General features: G+C 41.7%; 1 protein-coding gene and 1 non-coding gene across 3 annotated transcripts in view; one reads left to right on the top strand and one right to left on the bottom strand.

Annotated features, from left to right (window-relative positions):
- IQGAP2 (IQ motif containing GTPase activating protein 2) overlaps nt 1-21781 on the top strand; it is a 288130-nt gene that overhangs the window by 76405 nt on the left and 189944 nt on the right. The gene's annotated exons all lie outside the window — the stretch shown is intronic.
- Nucleotides 11919-12023, bottom strand: LOC144304206 (U6 spliceosomal RNA). The gene has a single exon (XR_013371153.1). It is a non-coding gene; the product is annotated as a U6 spliceosomal RNA (small nuclear RNA).

Raw genomic sequence — 21781 nt, 5'->3', positions numbered from 1 at the left:
TTGGTGTCCTTACATGCGCTTGAACCCCTGTTGTCATCAATAAATATGATTCCCATCAGTTGTTTCCTCCCTTTCCTGCTCTCCCACTGCCTCCTTCCTTCAGACAGAGTGGGCTCCTTGTGGTTCTCTGCCTCCCTTGTATGCCTTTGAACACCCTGTCCCCTCTGCTTTGATCGTCTGTCCCCTTCCTTCTTGCATCACTAGGTCTGACATGTCCCTGAGGACATTTGAGTTGGGCCTTGGCCTCAGAAGTTCAGCCTGGCTTTCATTTGTTGCCTCCCACACCTCTGCACACACACTGATTCTTATTTGCCTCCTCTTAGATGCCTGCAATCCTCGATACACCTTTCCTAGCCTTCCTGCAGTGAGTAGTCGTTATTGGCTTGTTCACCTGCCATCCTGCCCCACTTCCGGCACACATAGCAGTGTCTGCGGTAAGGTAATGCCCTGTTCATTACCTTAGTAATAATTTCACAAGAGCAGGTCATCAGTGAATACCCACCAACTATGTGAATCTGCTGAGGCTGTGAAAAGGGGTTCAGAGAAGTTGAGATCGTTCTTGGCCCCAAGAGTTCTTTCTTAGGCTTGGGAAATAAGGCATGTCCTAGTGGAGAGAGTTGCTAGGTTAGCAAGTTGGCAGGCTGTAAGGTGGGCCAGGATAACATGAACCTGTGGAGTGTGTTCAGGCTCCCTCTCACCTGAGTGTGAGGCTGGGAGTGGCTCCTGCCTCCCGTCCCCAGAGGGTGGGGAGCAATCACGCCTGTGGTGCAGAGATTTGAAACTGAGTGAAAGGGTAGCCCTGGGATATTGCCTTGAGATGAAAGGGATTTCTTTAATCTGGGGGTGGGGGGTGGGAGGAGCACAAGGAAAAGATTAGCTTTGAGAAGGGACAAGGTATTTGGGCAAAAGGTTGGAGCCCAGACTTCCTGTTCCGGAATTAGTGGGAGGGAAGATGACACGGTAGCAAGAAGCCAGCTCTGGTGAGCCTGCACTGTTAGGCCGAGATGTTTGAGTGTTACCTTGGTGTGCAGAGGTATGTTTGAAGTTTTTGGAGTTGCAAAGTGAAAGAAGCCAACAGGTTTAGTGATGAGAGGGAAAGGAGACTGAACAGGAAAGGAGGCTCTTAAAATAGTCTAGGAAGGAAGCAAAAACAAAATATAAGCTTCCCCCAACCCCACTATTCACTCCATCAGCACAACTGAGTCCTAGGGGACAGGCCATGAGGATTCAAAGGTAAGTGAAGTAGGGTGTCTTTGTAAGAAAAGGGTGTGAAAGCATCAACAACATCTCAGTTGTCAGGCTGGTAGTGAGAAAATTGCAACCTACAGAAAAAGGCATGGGTGATGATAGGGTAGTAAACCGATAGAAGCTGTAGCCAGGTCGCAGGATGATGCTAAGATCACAGATGGTAGATTTGGCTTTTTTTCCACAATGAAATGAGTAATATTCTTTCTGCCAGGAATTCGGTCCCTTTAACCGGCCCCCCTGGTTCTTTCCTCGTCCCTCACCTCCACCACCATACTCTGCAACACACAGCCAGGCCCAGCCCCTTGAATTACAAGTCCTATGATATTACTTCTCTTCCCCAAACTCCACAATGGCTCCCCTGTCAGGGTATGAGCCAATGTCCTCACAGTGGTCCACAAGGTACCCTCCCCATTTCCTTTCTGGTCTCAACTCCTCCTGCTTGCCCATTCTGGTCTGGCCTACTTGGCGTTCCTTAGATTTGTCTAGAATGCTCTCCCTTGAGGCCTCATCCCTGCATGTCTCCACATCTAATCTCATCTCTTCGAAGTCTGCTCATATGTCACCTGACCATCCTATTCAAAATTGCAACCTGTCCCCCATACCCTTCCGTGGCCCTCTCCATCCCTCTGACCCTACTCTACCTGTTTATATTCATGACTTTAATTGCTTTCAAACACATCGCTTATTACTATCTCTACAATTACTAGTATTACTGTTCCTCATTAGAACTCTCCACATTGCTCCACCCATATGTAGGCTTTCTTAAAGGTAGGAATCTTCAACCTTTTTATTAACGATGCATTGCAAGGGCTTACAAACGTGCCTGGTACAAGGTAGGAGCTAGTAAATATTTGAATGCATTTAATCTCCCAGCTATTACTCATAAGGCCTAGTTAATTACCCCTCTCCCACCCAAATTAAATGGGTTTTGGTCATGGGAAAGAATAGTTGATCCTGTCATCATCTAAATTCTCTATATGTTTTAAACAGTTTTTGTCTTCTTCAAATGCCTATTTTCTCTGAGTTTTTGTAGAGCAAAGTTTTGTGAAATCTGTACAAAAATTAGAGAAGAAAATTTGAAGTCCACTTTTCAAATAAAAGAGAGTTATTTGGCAAAAGAGTCGAGTCATATTGTATCATTGAGGATTTGTGATCTGCAAGGCAGAAATGGACTTTACTATAAATATCTGGCTATGCTAGAAGATAAGGTCCTCTGCTTCTCTAGCATACATTCGCTGGATGCATTTCAGTGATGCTTGACAATGAGCTCTCCATCCTGTCTTGGGGAATATCTGTTACTCCCACAATTGTATATGACCTTTACCATTCTTTTTCCTCATAATTCTAGCACTACACACATACACACAGCCTGAAAAAAACTAAACAAATGAGACCGAATACTAGGTGGAGAAAGAATAACTGCATAAAAGGACCACAGTTTGGGGGTTATTTTGTTTTGCGTTTTGTCACCTTACCTGCTTTTCTAATGTGCACACACACATTGAAACATACACTCTCTCACACACGTACGCACACACACCTCAGTCAAAAAAAGTTGTTACAGGAAATTGAGGAAATCATAGTAGAGAATGCAGAGATGTGCAAACCTTTGGATAACTTCTAATTACATAGCCTGACATCTTACAAGTAACTTCCAAAGGTGACTTGGGGGCTCTTAGAGGCTCATATGGAAAAGTTCTAGGAAGACTATGTGATTGTTGTTTTTTTTTTCCTTCTCTAAGTGAAAAAGTTCCTTTTGTAGAAGAGCTGTTACTACACCTTTTTATTGTAGAACTCATTTCTCAGTGGGGCTGTTTATGTGCAAGGGGGCAAACATTGGTTCTTAGGAAGCAAAAAAATGATTTATATATAAAGGACAGATGTATACACAGTGCATAAATATACAATATTGCTATGGCATTAAAATTGCATGGGAGGGTAATTAGGAAAAATCTAAACTCCTGGCAGTGGGACCAGCAATGAAAACAACAGTTAAATAACACCACTTTGACCTAGACTCAGAGGCACCAGCCTAGAAATGGCCTCTTCTGGACATTCATGCTTTTGTCTGGGGTTGGGGGAATGATTTTGATAGTTTAGTTGTGAGCTGTGTCCAAGGGCTTGAGTCTGTAGGCAGGACAGGCGGATCCATTTGATGTGTCAGGCTCTCTCTGGTTGAACAGACTGAGTTGCTCAGGTTAGCTGAGATCCGACAGGGCCAAGTGGAGAATTCTCTGGGCTCCTATTGCCTGGCAGGCAGGAGCAGCTTTGGGCAATGTGAAGGGTGTTTGGAATGTCCCACATAAGCTACGTCCCCATGAAGCAGCACATCCCTTTTTCTTTATGCCTCTGCCATTAATGTAGCTCCCTTTGCTCTCTTGTGATTCTACTGGAGATTTTCTAACTCACCAATCCTCTCCCCAGTTTTGTTTTAAAGTCCTGGGAGAAAATTAAAAAAAAAAAAAAATAAATGCTGCCATCCTCATCTGAGCTGAGCTGAATGCAGGGGCTGGCAGGACAGACCTGTGGCCACCGAAAATAGGCAGCACTAGGTCAGCTGCCAAGTCAGCCCTTGTTAGGAACAGGAGAGTGTCACACCCGGTTTGGATGTAGCTAGCTGTGATGAGGAATTTCCTGGGGCCACTCCTCTGATGATTGTGGTCATGATTCCCTGTGAATGTAGCTTCCTGAGAGTGAGGTGTGAGTGTCCTGAGGCTTCAGCTGCCTGATAGGAGGTTTGAATAATTGGAGTGTTTGACCTATGTGGTCATTGCTGAAGATTTGCTATTGGAGTTTCTTTCAGCATCTGTTTGAACAGAGAATTAAAGTTTTATCTCAGCATCTTAAAGCATGTCTAATTCCTTAACATCAGGAGAGGGAAAGTTTGCCTAGACTTTTCAGGTATCTCAGAGAAGGTGCGTACAGCTCATATGGTTTCTCTTCTGTTTTAAAATTTTATTTATTCATGAGAGACACACAGAGAGAGGCAGAGACACAGGCAGAGGGAGAAGCAGGCTCCATGCAGGGAGCTTGACGTGGGACTCGATCCCAGGACTCCAGGATCATGCCCTGGGCCAAAGGCGGCACTAAACCGCTGGGCCACCTGGGCTGCCCTTAAGAACATTTTCGTTAAAAATTTCTGCGCATCAGGACGCCTGGGTGGCTCAGTGGTTGAGCGTCTGCCTTCAGCTCAGGGTGTCACCCCAGGATCTGGGATCGAGTCCTGCATCAGGCTCCCCGTAGGGAGCCTGCTTCTCCCTCTGCCTGTGTCTCTGCCTCTCTTTCTCTGTGTCTGTTAAGAATAAATAAATAAAATCTTTAAAAAAAATTTCTGAGCATCAATTATGGAAGAAAAGAGTACAAGGAAAATTGCAACATGTAAGACAAAGATTAATCTTAATATGTAGAATCTCTTTCAAATAAGTAATAAACATTCAGTTGGAGCTTTTTTTTTTGCCCATCTTAATACATAATTGACGTTTTAAAAAAGTAAGTGTATGAAACATTCAAACTCCTTAAAGAAAGGCAAATTATGTAAGCCTCCCATTTTGCCTATCAAATTGGCCAGGATTAAAACCTGATTGCCGCTGTTAGGATTAAGGGAAACAGGTATTCATACCTCTTATGTGGGAGTATAAGTAATGTATAATCTCCTGGGAGGACAACTTGGCAACAAATATTTTTATGACTCAGCACATCCTTCCACAAGAATATTTATTGCCACATTTACAAAAGTGAGAAAATATAAGCAACCTGAGTGACTAGGAATAAGTGACTATTTAATTAAATGATATAAACAAATGATGGATATTTAGTCATTAAAAAAGGTTTATGAAGCTTAATATTGTGTGAAATGGAATTATACCTATATTATATGTTGTATTCAGAAAAAGACATTTTTTCTTGTTAATTATATGTATTACTGAATCAAAAATTAAAATTCTTGATGCTTTTCAAAATTTGTTTTTATACCAGGGCAGTATCATTTCCATAATTAGGAAAGCTATTTCATAATATAAGGCACAGTATATGGATGTGAGAGCCATCTTAGTTACTTAATAGGTTACACATTATAACATATTAATGATGACTTTTTAAAAAAGATTTTATTTATTTATTCATGAGAGACACAGAGAGAGAGGGGCAGAGACACAGTCAGAGGGAGAAGCAGGCTCCATGTGGGAGCCCGATGTGGGACTTGATCTTGGGTCTCCAGGATCAGGCCCTGGGTTGAAGGTGGCACCAAACCGCTGAGCCACCCGGGCTGCCCCGTGTGATGACTTTTCTTTAAAGGTCCTTCCTCAGTGGTTAAACAAGGAAAAGTAGTTTAATAAAAAATCTTTAATGTTAACAAAGTATTTAATAGGTTATTAAAACAGAAACAATTAGAGGCAGCATGGAATTGCAGACAGAACACGCACTTCTCAGATGATCATGGGGTTTGAAAAAAAATTTTTTTAAATTTTTATTTATTTATGATAGTCACAGAGAGAGAGAGAGAGAGAGAGAGAGAGAGAAAGAGAAGCAGGCTGCATGCACCGGGAGCCCGACGTGGGACTCGATCCCGGGTCTCCAGAATCGCGCCCTGGGCCAAAGGCAGGCGCCAAACCGCTGCGCCACCCAGGGATCCCTGATCATGGGTTTGGATCTTGGCTATCACTGTGGGACTTTTGGTGTTGGACCTACAATTTCTCCACTTATGAAATAGATATATCTTAACCATCTTTGTCCTCATATGACTGTTGTGGGGAGCAGTTTGGGGGGGGCACTTAACACGGTGAACAAGTGGCTCTTATGACGAGCAGCCTCTCAGGAGAAGCATAGCATTTCCTTTCCTTCTCTTAAGAGAACCAAACTTGAAAACCATTAATTAGGGGCACCTGGGTGGCTCAGTGGTTGAGTATTGGCCTTTGGCTCGGGTCATGACCCCGGGGTCCTGGGATTGAGTTCCTCTTTGGGCTCCCCACAGGGAGCCTGCTTCTCTGCCTCTGTCTCTTCCTCTCTCTCTCTCTGTGTCGCTCATGAATAAATAAATAAAATCTTAAAAGAAAAGAAAACCATTAATTAGGAAGTGATAACTCACTTTGCAAAAAATGACTGTTGTGATGGTGTGTTAATTCTCTATCACCTAAACTTAACAGCTTCAAACGTACACATTTACATCTAATGGTTTCTGTGGGTCAGAAGTCTGGCCACGGCTTAACTGAATCGTCTACTGAAGGTTACCATCAAGACAGTAACTGAGGCTGGGTTCTGATCTGGAGGCTCAACTAGAGAAGCATCTATTTCCTTATTCATGTGGATGTTGACAGCACTGTGTTTCCTGGAGATATGTAGGATTCATAGCAGCTTGCTTCTTCAGAGCCAGCAAGTGGAGAGAGGAATAAAGACAAGCACAAATGCTTGTGATAGCAAGACGGAGTCTTACATAATGCAGTGTAATCATGGGGATGCCAGTCTGTCACCTTTGCCATATTCTGTTTGTTAGAAGTTAATCACAGGTGATGCTTGCCCTCAAGAGGAGGTGATGACACAAACATGAGAATACCCTAAAGGGGGATCATGTAGAGGAGTTGCTTTGCTACAAATGACATTCACATGTGTTCCAAACACAGCTAGGAAAGCACTATTTTAGAAAGTGATTTGATTGAGGAAAATACTGGCTTATACCTTAATAACATTGATTGGAAAGCAACATGAAACCCCACCCTGTACTGGTTTCATATTAACTGTGAAAGGCCAGTAGTGCTGTCATCTGTGGTTTAGAGCTTGAGGACACAACACTTTTCCTTCAAAACCTGGTTATCTTCCAACCCGGGGAGCTTTCTCGGGTCTCAAGGCTCATTACTTTTTAAGTAATGGATAATTGAAATATTAGTTCAAAGGTGACTTTTCTAAAATGTAGGACTTTATTTTATTATTTCCAGACTCTCTATAATGAGTACTCATCTCAGCAAAAATAAAGTTTGCTTCGTCTCACCCATATTCATTTTTAAGTTGTAATCTTTCATTTGTTCTCTGGATTGAAAAAAAGCCATTTGTTTTGCTTTGAACTTGGCATTCTCAAATGCTAAGTATGGCATTCTGTGTTCTCTGCTGGGTTCCCCCTCCTTGCACTGGCTCGAGTTAGGATTAGTCAACTCTCCCCTGTATGGGAAAATGTTGATGAATAATGCTAAGAATTTCATGAGTTTCATAAAAGCCAAAATGAGATTGCTATTTGAGATGAGTACCCTAAAATACGAAATGTAATGTTTTGGAGGTATTTTGGTGATACAGTAGATGTGAGCGAGTGATTGATCACACCCTGATGAATATCAGAACTTTTTTCCTGCTGTGAATGGATGTGCCAGCTGCCCCCTTGGAGCACCGCTAGTGGCTGCAGGATGGAGTCTTGGTAATTAGACCCTGGAGTATTATTTTATGACATCTACTTCTCCTAGCCTAAGTGTACAGCCGACTGACCAAACTCAGCAAGGCATTGGTAAGTCACGTGCCATCTTACAGAGTAGAACTCCCATGTGAGGAAAAACCAAACCTCCCAACTCTAGTACCGGAGATTGTGTAGTCCTTGCTGTACACGTTCTGATGTCTGGCATCCGTTTTAGAATTCAGAGCAGAGAGATGTTCAGCATTCTCTTGGGCCGGTTACTTGCCAGAACACCGGAATAGGTAACAAGTATCTACATGTTTCCATTATTCTTAATGCCACATGTATGTGCAATGCTTAACTTTTCAGAAAGTTTTCATATCTTTTCTTTTTTTTAAGATTTTATTTATTTATTCATGAGAAACACACAGAGGCAGAGACACAGGCAGAGGTAGAAGCAGGCTCCCTGCGAGAACCCGATGTGGGACTCAAGTCCAGGACCCCTGGGATCATGCCCTGAGCCGAAGGCAGATGCTCAGCCACTGAGCCACCCAGGTGTCCCTCATATCTTTTCTTGATTTAATGAATGTTTCCACACAGTGGACATGAGTCAGATGGTACTGTCTGCATTCTATAGATGAGGAAACTGAAGCTCAAAGACTTGACTTTCCACTTCCTCTCATGTCACAGAAAGAAATACAGCCAAGGCCATGTGGTTCCAAACCTCAGATACCTTTTCTGGATGAACTGTGGTGAAGGGCAGGGAGTCCATTTGAATCTTACTTCTTCTATGTCACAGTTCTGTGACCTTGAGTTTGAAAGCCTCAGTTTTCTTATGTGTGGAGAGACTGCCTTCTTATGGGGTCATTAGGGCAAAAGGACAATTTAAGTGTAGTCTCTAAACCTGATGAGCACCCAGTATGTGGCAGCCATTGATATAATTTATTCTGTTCTTCTCACAGCTGAGGTGTTGGGCTCCCTGGTGTGTCTCCCTCAAGCCTACAGGATCTGGGTATCTAAAATTCTAGGCCTATAATCCACAGTCAGTGAAAGACAGAATGCTGGTGCATTCCTAAAAATTATACGGGGAGTGACTGGATCTCTGGGGTCCTAGATGATCCTCCCCCTCCCCAAGAGAGTTGCTATGATGGGGGATGAGATCCTCTGAAGGTAAGAGGATGAGCAGAGCATAGTAGAAAAAGTGGAAGGTGGCTTTTGAACAAACCCTGGAATTTGCTGTTCAGATATATTAGCAATTCGTTTGAAGAAAAATGGAGTAAGTATAATGGGTTTTAGTTAGTGTGGCATCAAGAAAAAAAGTGAATTCTGACCACCTGGCAGGAATTTACTTAGATTCTAAATTGCCACTGGTAAATAACACAATCATGACTGCATTAACACAAGAAGCCATGTCTTCTTACCCATTCTCAAAATCTATCTCATGTACTAACAGCGAATATCCTGCTGTGATGAAGTCTGTCTTTCATGGGTATGCCAAGGAAGGTTACTTCTGAAACTCAAGCATCTGGGCCCTCCGTCCTGTCCTCTGTCTCTGAATCACAGAAAGCTATACTCCTTAACTTCTTTTTAAACCACATGAAAAGCATTATTGCCCTGTATCTGGATCTTCTTGTACCCATTCAAAAATAAAGCAACTCCTCTAAGATGAGAGATCCCTCTGCTTTCCTGCATGAGATGTGAGACATGGTGCAGAAAATGGAGTTCTCTGAGCTCTTTAATGTTTGAATACCATAGTGAGTTTTCTGTGCAGTTTTTTTTAAAGCGTGGCATCTACATACACATGTGCCCACCTGCATTTCATGAAAGGCTACAATTTCCAGGTAAGACAGTATTATCATAAAAGCTAATTTGCTTTGTAACCTAACTTAGGTCTTAGACAAGGTGCTTAAACTTTCCAAGTTACCTGTAAAATGGGAATAAGAAAAGCTGCCTCATAGAACAGTTACTGAGAAGATAAGCTCTTAGTAAAAACTCAAATGTTAATTTACTTTTTTTTTTTTTAACCTAGAAGCACTTGTTTCACTTTCTGAATGTGAACATTTCCTGAATAAAGGTGAATTGCTGATGCCTTTGTTCACGGTGGAGGTAGTGGTCAGAGAAAAGGAGTGTCTTCTTGCCACAGTCAGAATGGGCCTCTAGCCAAGGGCTCAGCAGTGTAGCATTATTATAACAAATTCTTTTTTCTTAATATAGAAGCTTGGAAAATACAGAAATGCGTAAAAGTTATTTGCAACCTTACCTTTTATTTTTTTTATAAGTATGCAAGGAGAAACTTTTTTTTTTTAAGATTTATTTATATATTTATTCAGAGAGAGAGAGAAAGGCAGAGACACAGGCAGAGTGAGAAGCAGGCTCCATGCAGGAAGCCTGATGTGGGACTCGATCCCAGCTCTCCAGGATCACGCCCTGGGCTGCAAGTGGCACTAAACCGCTGAGCCACCCGGGCTGCCCTACAACCTTACCTTTTAGAAATAATAAGACATCTTGGTGTCTTTACTCCCTGTGTTTTTCTTTTTTAACTTTAGATATCTTTGTGTGTGAAACACGTTATGCCAACAAAAGTACATACAACATACGTGCACCCCTTAAGGAACACTAAACATGGGGGTGCCCATCACCCCATCGAAGAGCTAAAAAACATTGTCAGTTCCTATCGTATACCTGTGCACCTGAATCCTCATTTATTTCATTTTTAAAAATCAAGTAATTTGCATTTATGTTCTTCCTACTTTGTCATATGCATTTGCCTATAATGTCATCATTTTAGGTTGATTTCTTATCTTTAGGGCTTAAAGTAATGGTAGATCATGGACTGGCCTTATCCTAATGATAATTGCTGCTGGTAACCTAATGAACCCCGGGCACTGTCTAAATTTTTATTTAATTTCATCATACTCTATGAGCTGCAGTAGTTCCTCATTTAACTAATGGGAAAACAGAGTTTCAGAATGTTTCAGTAAGTTGCCAAGGTGGTACAATAAACAACAGATCTGCGATTGGAGTCCAAGGCTGTCTGATGCTAAATTCCTTGTCATTTCTGCTCCTACCAGGCTGCCTTATGGACTACATATTGGAAGTGTAATGCACATTGAGGGAATTGGCCACTAAATGTAGTATTTCTGCCTAATTCTAAGCAAGAATAACACACCTAATGAGGCTCTAGTTTTTAGATGGCACTTGTGCCAGAGAAATCCAAATGGAGGCAAACTTCAACAAGAAATGTGGGGGAAAAAATGCTTTCTTGATAATTGGAATGGTATCACATGTAAAAGTTCTGCTTTTACTTGGAGGGCCCTTTGTATTGGCTTGTCTGGTTCCCCCCCCCCCCACTCCTACTCCACCCCCACATTGTGGTAAAGTCTGGGCTTTTGTGTTCTAAGCAGCCCTCCTGCAGTGTTTTCTACATCTGTGAATCTTTAATTACAGTGCGACCTAAGGGAACAGCAGGACCCCTTGCTTTTGCCCATGGAGACACTGACCTGTTAGTCTAAAAGACTGAAATGGTTGCTATGGTTGCTGCACAGCGACAATGTCGAGCTCAATGTGACTCGAAAGTCACAGTGCTATGTGTGGAAGGGCGGAGACTCAATTTGGCACAGTTACAGTTGCTCATTATATTCTGTAGGTGTAGTCACTGTGGCATCTTGGTATATATACTCTGTGACCCTGAAGATGTGTCCAGAAAAAGGGTGTGAGGGCACCTGCATGGCTCAGTCGGTTGAGTGTCTGCCTTCCACTAGGATCAGGACCCCGAAGTCCTGGGGTCAGGCTCCCCTGCTCAGCGGAGAGTCTGATTGTCCCTCTGCCCCTCCCTCTGCTTGTGCATGCTCGCTCTCTCTCTTTCTCTCTCTCAAATACATAAATGCAATCTTTAAAAGGAAAATTTAAAAAAAGAAATAGAACGTAAGAGGCTGTGTTTGTTGAGGTAGAACAGCAAGCGTCCTAGAAACAGCATGTAGCTGTGTCCGGTTCTGCTGTAGCTGTTGTTAAATTCCCGGAGGCCGCGGTGGTTCCACTCACTAGGGATCATCTATACAAGCCTCCCCTTCAGCCTCACTAGAGTATCCTGAGGTATGGAAATCCACTGCCTGGGACCAGTGAGCAGCAGAACAGCACTAGGATTTTCCTCAAATACCCATTAAATGCCAACAGCCACCACTACTGCTGAGGACAATAAAAGGAGTGGAGGGAGAAGCTGGTCACCATTAAATGAACATTGGTGTGTTCACGTTTTTACACTAATCAGTTTGAGTTCATGCTTGAATTAAAATAGGTTTTTCAAAACCTAGAGGGAATAATGACTGCGTGTCATCCTTGCGCAGGGGCCATGCTAATCTTCTCTGTATCGTTCCAATTTTAGTATATGTGCTGCCGAAGCGAGCACCAACATAAAGTTTAACGTGAGGGCGCCTGGGTGGCTCAGTCGGTCAGGCATCTGCCTTTGGCATGGGTCAGGGTCCTGGGATGGAGTCCCACATCGGGGTCCTTGCTCAGCGGTGAGTCTATTTCTCCCTCTCCTTCTGCCCCTCCCCCCTGCTCATGATCTCTCTCTCTCTCTCTCTCTTGCTCTCACTCTTGCCCTCTCATTCTCATACTCTTTCAAATAAATAAAATCTTTTTTAAAAAAGTGTAATGTGTCTTGACCTAATGTCCAAAATGTGAGATAATTCTAAAAAGTTGGAGAATTTCAGAACATTCTCTTAGGAGAGGTTACCCCTAAATATAACAGACCTAATGAAGTTCAGATTAACTCTTTAATTTTTTATTCTAGAAAATACTTTATTTTCCTGGGGCACCTGGGTGGCTCAGGCAGTTAAGTGTCTGACTCTTGATTTCAATTCAGGTTCTTGATCTCAAGGTGGTGAGATCAAGTTCCATGTTGGGCTCCACACTAGGCAGGGAACCTGCTTAAGATTCTCTCTTCCTCTTCCTTTGCCCCCCCCCCCCCATCCCTCTTGCACACTTTCTCTCTTTATTATCTTTTTTAAAGATTGTATTTATTTACTCATAAGAGACACACAGAGAAAGAGAGGAAGAGAACCAGGCAGAGGGAGAAGAGGGAGAAGCAGGCTCCATGCAGAGAGCCCGACGTGGGACTCGATCCTGGGTCTCCAGGATCACACCCTGGGCTGAAGGCGGCGCTAAACCGCTGAGCTACCACTTTCTCTCTTTAAAAAAAAAATTATTTTCTTCTTGAATTTTTAATTTTATTGTACAGAATAACTTTTTTCTCAGAATGACTTTTGATGCCATGCTTTCCTATATTGGTGTTGAGTCATAGTAAGCAAGTCACACAGGTTGCTTTTCTTTTGAACTAGACTGGTAGTTTTTGATGGGGTGGGGGGAGCAAGTATTCTCTTGTTGGTTGGTGCTATTTGGAGATGTCTGCCAAGAATCTTGCCTCTCACAAGACTTGATCTGTTGGTAGGTTCTTTTCAAATGCCCCACTAAAGCTGCTGAATCCCTGAACCATCAGAGCTGGCAGTGACTTTGGCAGTGCCCTTGACTTTTAGAGCATCCTGTGCTGACAGAGGAGTGTTAGGATATGTTCAGGTATAAGACCTGCGAGTGCGTTCCTCCCACCCATCCTCCCCACCCTTGCATTTCATCAGCCACTTGCTATGGACTTCTGACAACTCTTATCCTGGTGCTGGGGGAGCAGACAAGATCTTAGGGTCAGTACCCTCACAGTGAGTAAGGGGCAAGAGAGCCAGTTACTCTGTTTCTCCACTGCTCGGGTGACCTACCCATAGGTCTTTTTTGCCTTCCTAATTTTTGTTACTGCTACTGTTTCACTGCCACTCTGTCCACCCGACCCCCATGTGTGTCTAGTCAACATTTAAATGTTAAAGGTCATCAAGACTCAGTCCTAGGCTCCCTTCTCTCCTTACACTATACTTTCTCTCTTCTTTGTAACATAGGTGGATGAAGGTGAGATTTCCTCTTTGGGAGATGTCTCGTAAGTGTGTGTCTCTAGGCCAGGCCAGTTCTCTGAGCCCCAGATCTGTCATTGCAGACTCCATGTTCTCCACTTCTGAGTGCTATTTCAAAGAAGTGTTCAAATCCAAATTCATGACTTTCTAATACCCCCCACTATAATTTTCCCCCAGCAACATGTGCTTTTCTTCATGTCCTCCTCCCATGAAAACACCATCATCCACTAAACTCCACAGCCCAGGAGCCCACATCACCATCTCTCCCTCACCCTCTGGGCTCAGTAGGGCCCACGTTTGATTAGTCCTGACTCTTGACTCTCTGTTCTTCATGTGGCCGTATCTAAGGATCGGGTCCTTGACTCCCTCACTCATGTCCAGCACCACCCCCTCTAGTCATACTTGTTCTCCTCTGTCCCTCAGGTGGATCCTTCTAACCTTAGAGCCCTCACACAAGTGCCTTCTTCCTGGCTACTGCACATATCATCCTACTGATACCGAGTTAAGGGCTGTGTCCTTAGAGGAACCTTCCCTTGATGCTTAGGCCATTCTTCATGGTATAAGCTCTTAGGACCTGTGTGGCTCTCTCAGAAGAAGTTTAGTCCCATAAGAATAAGGACTGTGCCCTTGCTCTCAGCATATTCTTGATCCCTAGAGCAGGACCTGGCGCTAGGTAAGCACTCGGCAAATAGTGAGTACACAAGCTAGGCTCAGTGTCTAGCAGTTTACATACATCATCCCATTTGAGCCTCAAAATCATGTTTAGATTGCGTAAAGGGCTGGCCAAGGCCACTCTGGAAACAACAAAGCACAGCAGGGAGTCACCCCCAGGGTCAGGGAGTCACCCAAGCCTAGGCTCTTCTGCTCCAAATACCCGCTCTCCCAAGGAAGAAACAGTTGCTGCTGTTAGATTCAGTTAATAAGTTAGTGATGATAAAAGGAGAAAGGAGCAAGGGTTCTTCTCATAAGGGAAATTGAGGGAGAGTTCAAAGAGACTTGCATTTTACAGGTACTGATTTCCTTAGGACAGTTTCTTTAAAAAAAAAAAAAATCTTATGCATTATAAGCTTGAGGAACTCCTCAAGCTTACAGTGAGGAACTGTAGTGTTGCATCAGCAGATTTTGCTGCCAAACCTCTAAGTGACATTCCAAGTCAGCCTTCCACTGCTTCCTGAGATAATCTGTCCTTTAGAGCCCCACTGATCTCTTCCCCCTCTCCAGGCTTGTAGATGTCAATCAGACCACTGTCAGCTTCTTTCCTCTCTACTATCATTTTCGTTCTTATCTTTTGAGACCCCATTTATCCACTGAAGAAATAGCTGTTGACCACCCATTATGTTCCAAGCGCTGTTCTGGGATCTACCTTTATTCCTGTTGCTTGTAAACATTTCCCCACGAGTGCCCCTCTCCTCAGCAACCACCACACTTTTAACAGGAACTGTCATTAGTTATGTAAAAAGGTCTTCACTATACAAATGTGCAAAGCCGTCTTTTTTTTTTTTTAAGATTTTATTTTTTCATGAGAGACACACAGAGAGAGGCAGAGACACAGGCAGAGGGAGAAGTAGGCTCCCTGTGAGGAGCCCGATGCAAGACTTGATCCCAGGATCATAACCTGAGCCACTCAAAGCCATATTATTTAGACATTGAGCACTTTGTGTACCAGCCACTGTACTAGGAATAGACACATTCAGTGTTTTATAATCTGTCTGTACTACCAGCAACCAGGCAGGAATGGGCAGGTGACTAGTGTAAAATCAGGAGATACATATAATCCACCAAAGTGGTATAAGTTTTAGTCTGGACACCTCTGAGGCCACTCTATATTCTTGGCTCAAACACTGTATAGAAGGTAACCTAATGGACCTCATACTTGGACAGGAGGAAGGACTAATTTATTTTAATTATGAATTTCTCACTCTCTTCCACCCACATCCTCTTTATTTAAGTACAGTTAGTTCACTGCCAATAAGTGTCTTGTTCTCAACATGTGAAAGCTTCTAGCATTTAGTGGGCATAAATCTTTCCTCCAAAAGCAGTGGTGTGTATTTATCTCAGACTTGAAGTTAATGGAAAAAATATTGACCATCAATCTCACATCTATCTACCCCATTTAGATTTAACCCAAGAGTTAAGCTAGCCAAACTCTGTACAATAGACAAAAACAGTGATCTTCAGAGTGGAAAGTGGGGAGAAAAATATGTTAGGACATCTATTTTTTATTTATTGCCTGCCTCTTAAAATTTTCTGTTTTAGACAAAAATGTAGATAATAGTTTGGAGCTAATATATAATTATGGCAAGAAAGAAGTATACAAAGTTAATACACAAAAGTTAATCACTTTTCTGTATACTATGAATGAACCAAGTGGAATTTGAAATTAAAAACACAACACCATTGACATGAGCATCACCACACATGAAATACTTAAGTATAGACCTAAGAATATATGAGAACTGTATGAGGAAAAGTGCAGAACTCTGATGAGCAAATTCAAAGAAGAACAAAAGTACCAGAGATATTTCCTGTTCATGGCTAGGAAGACTTAATCTTGGGGCACCTGGGTGGCTTAGTGGTTGAGCGTCTGCCTTTGACTCAGGTCGTAATCCCGGGCTCCCCCCAGGGAGCCTGTTTCTCCCTCTGCCTGGGTCTCTGACTCTCTCTGTGTGTCTCTCATTAAAAAAATAATAATAATAATTTTTAAAAAAAGGAAGACTTCATCTTGCCAAGATGTCAACTCTTCCCAACTTAATCTATAGATTCAGTACAATTCTAGGCAAATTCATAGAAGGTGTCTTGTGTGTTGACAACCTAATGCTAAAGTTTACACAGAGAAGCAAAAGACCCAGGATAGCCAACACAATATTGAAGGAGAATAATTGGAGGACTGACAAAGCCTGACTTCAAACTTACTATAGAGCTCTAGTGATCAAGACAGCTTGGTTGTGGTGAAAGTGTAGACAGTAGATCAATGGAAAGGAATCGAGATCCTAGAAATAGACCCACCTAAGTGTAGTTAACTGATCTTTGACAAAAGAGCAAAGCAATACACTAGAACAAAGATGGTCTTTTTAACAATAAAAGTAAAAGCTCACTGGTTGCTAAGGGTTAGGACAGGGAAGGAAAGATGAATAGATAGAACAAAGAGGATTTTTAGGAGAGTGAAAATACTATATATGATACTCTACTGGTGGATACATGTTGCTATACGTTTGTCCAAACACATAGAATGTACAACACCACGAGTGAACCCTAGGATAAGGTACAGACTTCAGGTGATAATCATATGTCAACATAGGGTCATTGATGATAACAAATGTACAGCTCTGGTAGGGAAATGTTGAGAATGGGAGAGGCTGTACATGTGTAGGGGCAGGGGGTATATGGGGGATCTCTGTATCTTCTCAATTTTGCTGTGAATCTAAAACTAAATACTGCTCTAAAACTCTTCTTTAAAATGGAGACGTTAGTATAGAGTAGCAATAGCAAGCATTTACATTCCTCTTTGTGAGCCACAGTTGTGAGCTCTCTACATATAATATTTAATCCTCATAAAAACCTTAGGAAGTGCTGTTTTTATCCATATTTCACAGGTATGTAATCAGGCAGGTAGAGACTTAGTAACTTAGTAATGAAGCTGTGAAGCTCTAGATTGTCAAACCCAGGGAATTTGGTGCCACAGCTCTGCTCTTCACCATTCTGCTAAGCTGTAGTACATATATATAATTTGCAAATGAATGTACATGTGCTCAGCATACTTTCAGTAGTAGGAATATATAATTGAGAGAGTTCAGAGTCCATTGTTGGAGAAGGCCTAATGCAGCACGAGTACCGCCCCTTTTCACTGCATCCTCATACCCTGGGGATGAGGTTTACCTATAAAAGGGACTGGGGGAAGGAGTAGATTCTTCCTTTTAAGAGGAAGGGTCCTACTGCTTATGGGGAAGGAACTCCTTAGGTGAAGAGGGGTAAGGAAGAAAATGAAAGAAAAATCAGGTTACATTGTACATGTAAGATATTATCAAAATAAAACTTGGGTGTGTCTTTCTTTGAGCAATCAGTGAAAGGTCCAAAGTGAACTGGACTAAAGGGATGGAGAAAGAATGGCAAAGATCAGGAGGGCAGGGCTCCGCTTAGCACCAGTTTGTACTGAGATAGAAGTAGAGCGGGAATTGAAGAAACGGAAGCCATCATGATACAGTGATACAAGGGTGGTTTTCAGAGCCCCTCCAAAAGCTAAAGATGGAAACCTGGAACTGAATAAAGGTCAAGTGAGATGCATACAAATTCATAAGAAAAAACAAAATGCTTAAAAAAGTCTGCGGCCAAAGAACAGTTCACAGAACAATAAAATAACTAAACTTGCAACATGCTCAGTTCTACAAAATGACATAAAACCACTTAGATGGTTTCTTTTTCACCTGTTAATAAACCAAAGTAAAACCACACTGCATGCATAAAGCTCTCATCTGTACCCTCTATCTCAGGTAGCCTGATCTCTTTGCACTTGCAGGGAACACTTTGATAAACAGTTTGATGATGTGTGCATGTCTGTATACATACACATTTTTAAAAAATATATGTAACATATATACGTATATATAAAACTAATGTTTCTCTTTAAATTCTGCCTAAGAAAGCAATCTCAGATACAGTAAATGCCATGTGGCTGTCCTAGCATCACTGATTATATTGAAGAATTGGCAATGACATAATATTTATCGTATTTTTTAATTTAAATTCAATTTGCGGGACACCTGGGTGGCTTAGTGGTTGAGCATCTGCCTTTGACTCAGGTTGTGATCCTGGGGTCCTGGGGTGAGTCTCGCATCAGGCTCCCCACAAGGGAACTTGCTGCTCCCTCTGCCTATGTTTTTGCCTCTCTCTGTGTGTGTCTCATGAATAAATAAATAAAAGCTTTAAAAAAATTAATTTGCCAACATATAGCATAACAGCCAGTGCTCAGTGCTCATCAAATCACGTGCCCTCCTCAGTATCCATCACCTGCTTACCCCAACCCTGCTCCCACCTCCCCTTCTGCAGCCCTTTGTTTCCCAGAGTCAGGAGTTTATCATATTTTTTTAGATTTATTATTTTAGAGAAAAATAGCACATATATTGGGAGGGGCAGAAGGAGAGAATCTTCAACCAGACTCCCAGCTGAGCACAGAGCCCAGTGTGGTGCTACATCTCATGACCCATGAGATCAAGACCTGGGCTAAAACCAGGAGTCTGGTGCTTAACTGACTGAGCCATCCAGGTGCCCCTGCTCATCATATTTAATCTAGCAAGTCACTGGAGCATTAGGTAGACTTTACAAACAATGGTTAGAAAGACTGTATAATAACACCAGAAAGTGTTTGATTATAATGTTGAAAAAAGCAAGACACAATTGTATCTTATAAACCACATCTATTATAGTATTTGTCACCTTGTATTAAAATTACTTGTCCTTATTGGACTGTCTTTAAGTCTAGACTTGGGTTTGCCAAGGGCAGAGAAGGGCAAATTTATACCACAGTGCACTATAACCATATCCACATTGCTTTGCCCATGGTAGACAAAAACTGAATGAATAGTAAACTTCATTCCCACCAGACAGTTTCCAAGAGCTAACAGTTTTTCATATTTTTAAAATTATGACAAGTGGTATTTAGAATTTCTTTTTTACATTGTAGACATTGAAAGTATTTTTTTAGGTTTCTTGATTGAATGTTAAGTGAAAGCATTGATAAAAATTCTCAATGTAGTGTTGGTAACTACAATAGTGTATCTATCTTAAAAGAATGTATAGAGATGGGCAGCCCCAGTGGCACAGCAGTTTGGCGCCGCCTGCAGCCTGGGGTGTGATCCTGGAGACCTGGGATAGGGTCTGTGTCGGGCTCCCTGCAGGGAGCCTGCTTCTCCCTCTGCCTGTGTCTCTGCCTCTCTCTCTCTGTGTCTCTATGAATAAATAAACAAAATCTTAAAAAAAAAAAAAAAGTATAGAGATGACTGGTCCTGTTTTATCATTAGGGCAAGAACATAATATATTTCAGATAATCTGCTTTGGAGCTGGATTCTTCAAATTCTTACTTTCATTGTCAGAGTCAGAAAAACAAAGTATTTGAAGACAAATTTTAGTAGAACTTGACCATTAGCCAAAAGTTACAATATGCTACTAAAGCAGAGGGTTCTCCGTATTATCCCAAGAGAGTTACTAGGCTATCCAGGTGCACTGTAAGACTCAAAGTGGGGAACTCACATTTTGTAGAAGGCTTCTGTAACATGGGAGGGAAAACTTTAAAACCCCTAGGCAACCTTGGGCCTCGTGTGTTCTGGATCCCTCCTCCATGCCAAATTGACGCATGCTTATCTTTCAGCTTTAGTACCTAACTTTGTATTCCATGAAATCAGAGCCTTGTAATTGCCTCCTTTATTGATGACCTTTAAGAGATAACTTGGGCTTCTTGGAGTCAGTCTGTAAAGAAGCCACAGTTTAAGGTGTGATATTATCTGTTGCATTAGGAAAAAAGCTAGTTGGAACTACAATGAGACCAGAGACCTTTTTAGATGACAATGACATAATATTTATCATATTTTTAAATTTTATTTTTAAATTTGAACTGAGAATGTGGATATTCACAGATACTTAGACTCACAAAGAGTCTCTAAGTCATAATTTTTATTTAAAAAATGTTCCTTCTAACTATTGTAGTGTCTTACCCCTTATAGCCATTTACTACATATATGAATTTTATGAAATGTTACCCTTTGAATTCTCATAGCCTTGGCTGATTTTAATCTTCCTTCATTGGTAAAAAATTTACAGACCATGAAAAAAAATTAATCATTAATATTTATTGAGTGCTTCCTCTGTGCCAGGCACTGTGTTTTAGGTAGTCTTAGGGATATTATTTCAATCCTTATAGCACTCCTTGAGGGACATGGTATTGTTCCTGAAATACATTTTTAAAAACCCCTGAGTTTTCAGAGATTAGCTTGCTCAAGGTCAAAACACTAAGGGAAGGTTCTGGGCTTGACAGAGGTCTGTCTGCCATCAAAGCACCGTTCTTAATAAGGATGATGGTCTGGAACTGTGGTAAAATTTAGCATGTTAAAACAATTAAATTGGTTTTTGGGTATGTTTCATGTGGGAATTCCAGGAATTCCTTATAAAATAAATTTGTAATACTGAAGTTCAGTAACTTCCCTTCTTTCAGACAAGCCACAGAAGTATTGATCCATCCTAGTAAAATAGTCAACGGAAGCTTTGGGCCAGCTGGCATCTAAAAAGGCCAAGCCTAAAAAAAACCCTATATATTCAACTATAAGATATTCCAGAGAAGGCAAAACTATGGAGACAGTAAAAAGATCAGTGGTTGGCAGAGGCTTAGGAGGAGGGAGGGAAGAATGAATGGTTGAAACACAAGGTTGTTAGGGCAGTGGAACTTTTGGGTATAGTACTATTAATAGTGGATATGTCATTATGCATTCGTCAAAACCTGTGTATTAGAATGTGTGACCTTAAGAGTGAGCCCTAATGGAAACTATGAACTTTAGTTAATAATAATGTCTCAGTATTTATCAATTGAAACAAATGCATCATCCTACTGCAAGATGCTAATAAGAGAAACTGGGTGGTGGGGGTGCCAAGCATATATATCCTTGTCCCTTGATTTTTTCTAAATCTAAAACTGCTCCAAAAAATAACATCTTTTTTTTTTAAAAAACTTCAAAACTCTTTCCCTCCAGTTTCAGGATTTCCTTAATTTTTAAAATTACTGACCGTGGATCCTAATACATCAATTACATTTAAGATTCCATTGTCCTTCCTTCCAGTGCTGGTTTTTTGCTAGGTCTGTGGACTTAGCTTTTTCCATATATACTTGCTCTGTCTTTCTTGCTGCCCGTTTGCTGGCTGCTTACATTTGATCTAGCCACTCGCCGCTTGTCCTGCATGCTGCCATCTGATATGTCTTCCTGAGACGTAGCCCTGATTGTCCCCCTCCCTTAGCTAAAAACCTTTGTTTCCCCTCCTACCTCAAAATTTCCCTATCAGCATCAGGTGGCCTGTACTCCTTGAAATCTTGCTAGAAGCGATTGTTTCTTGAAATTGGAAGTGATCTCTATCAGTGCACTGTTCATAACTTGTTGACATTTACTTTCATGATATTATGTTAACATTGTATCATACCTGCCTATCTCTCCCCACCCAGTTGGATTATGTT

The sequence above is a fragment of the Canis aureus genome, chromosome 2, assembly GCF_053574225.1.
Source record: "Canis aureus isolate CA01 chromosome 2, VMU_Caureus_v.1.0, whole genome shotgun sequence".
NCBI lineage: Eukaryota > Metazoa > Chordata > Mammalia > Carnivora > Canidae > Canis > Canis aureus.
This window is presented reverse-complemented; position numbering and strand designations above follow the sequence as displayed.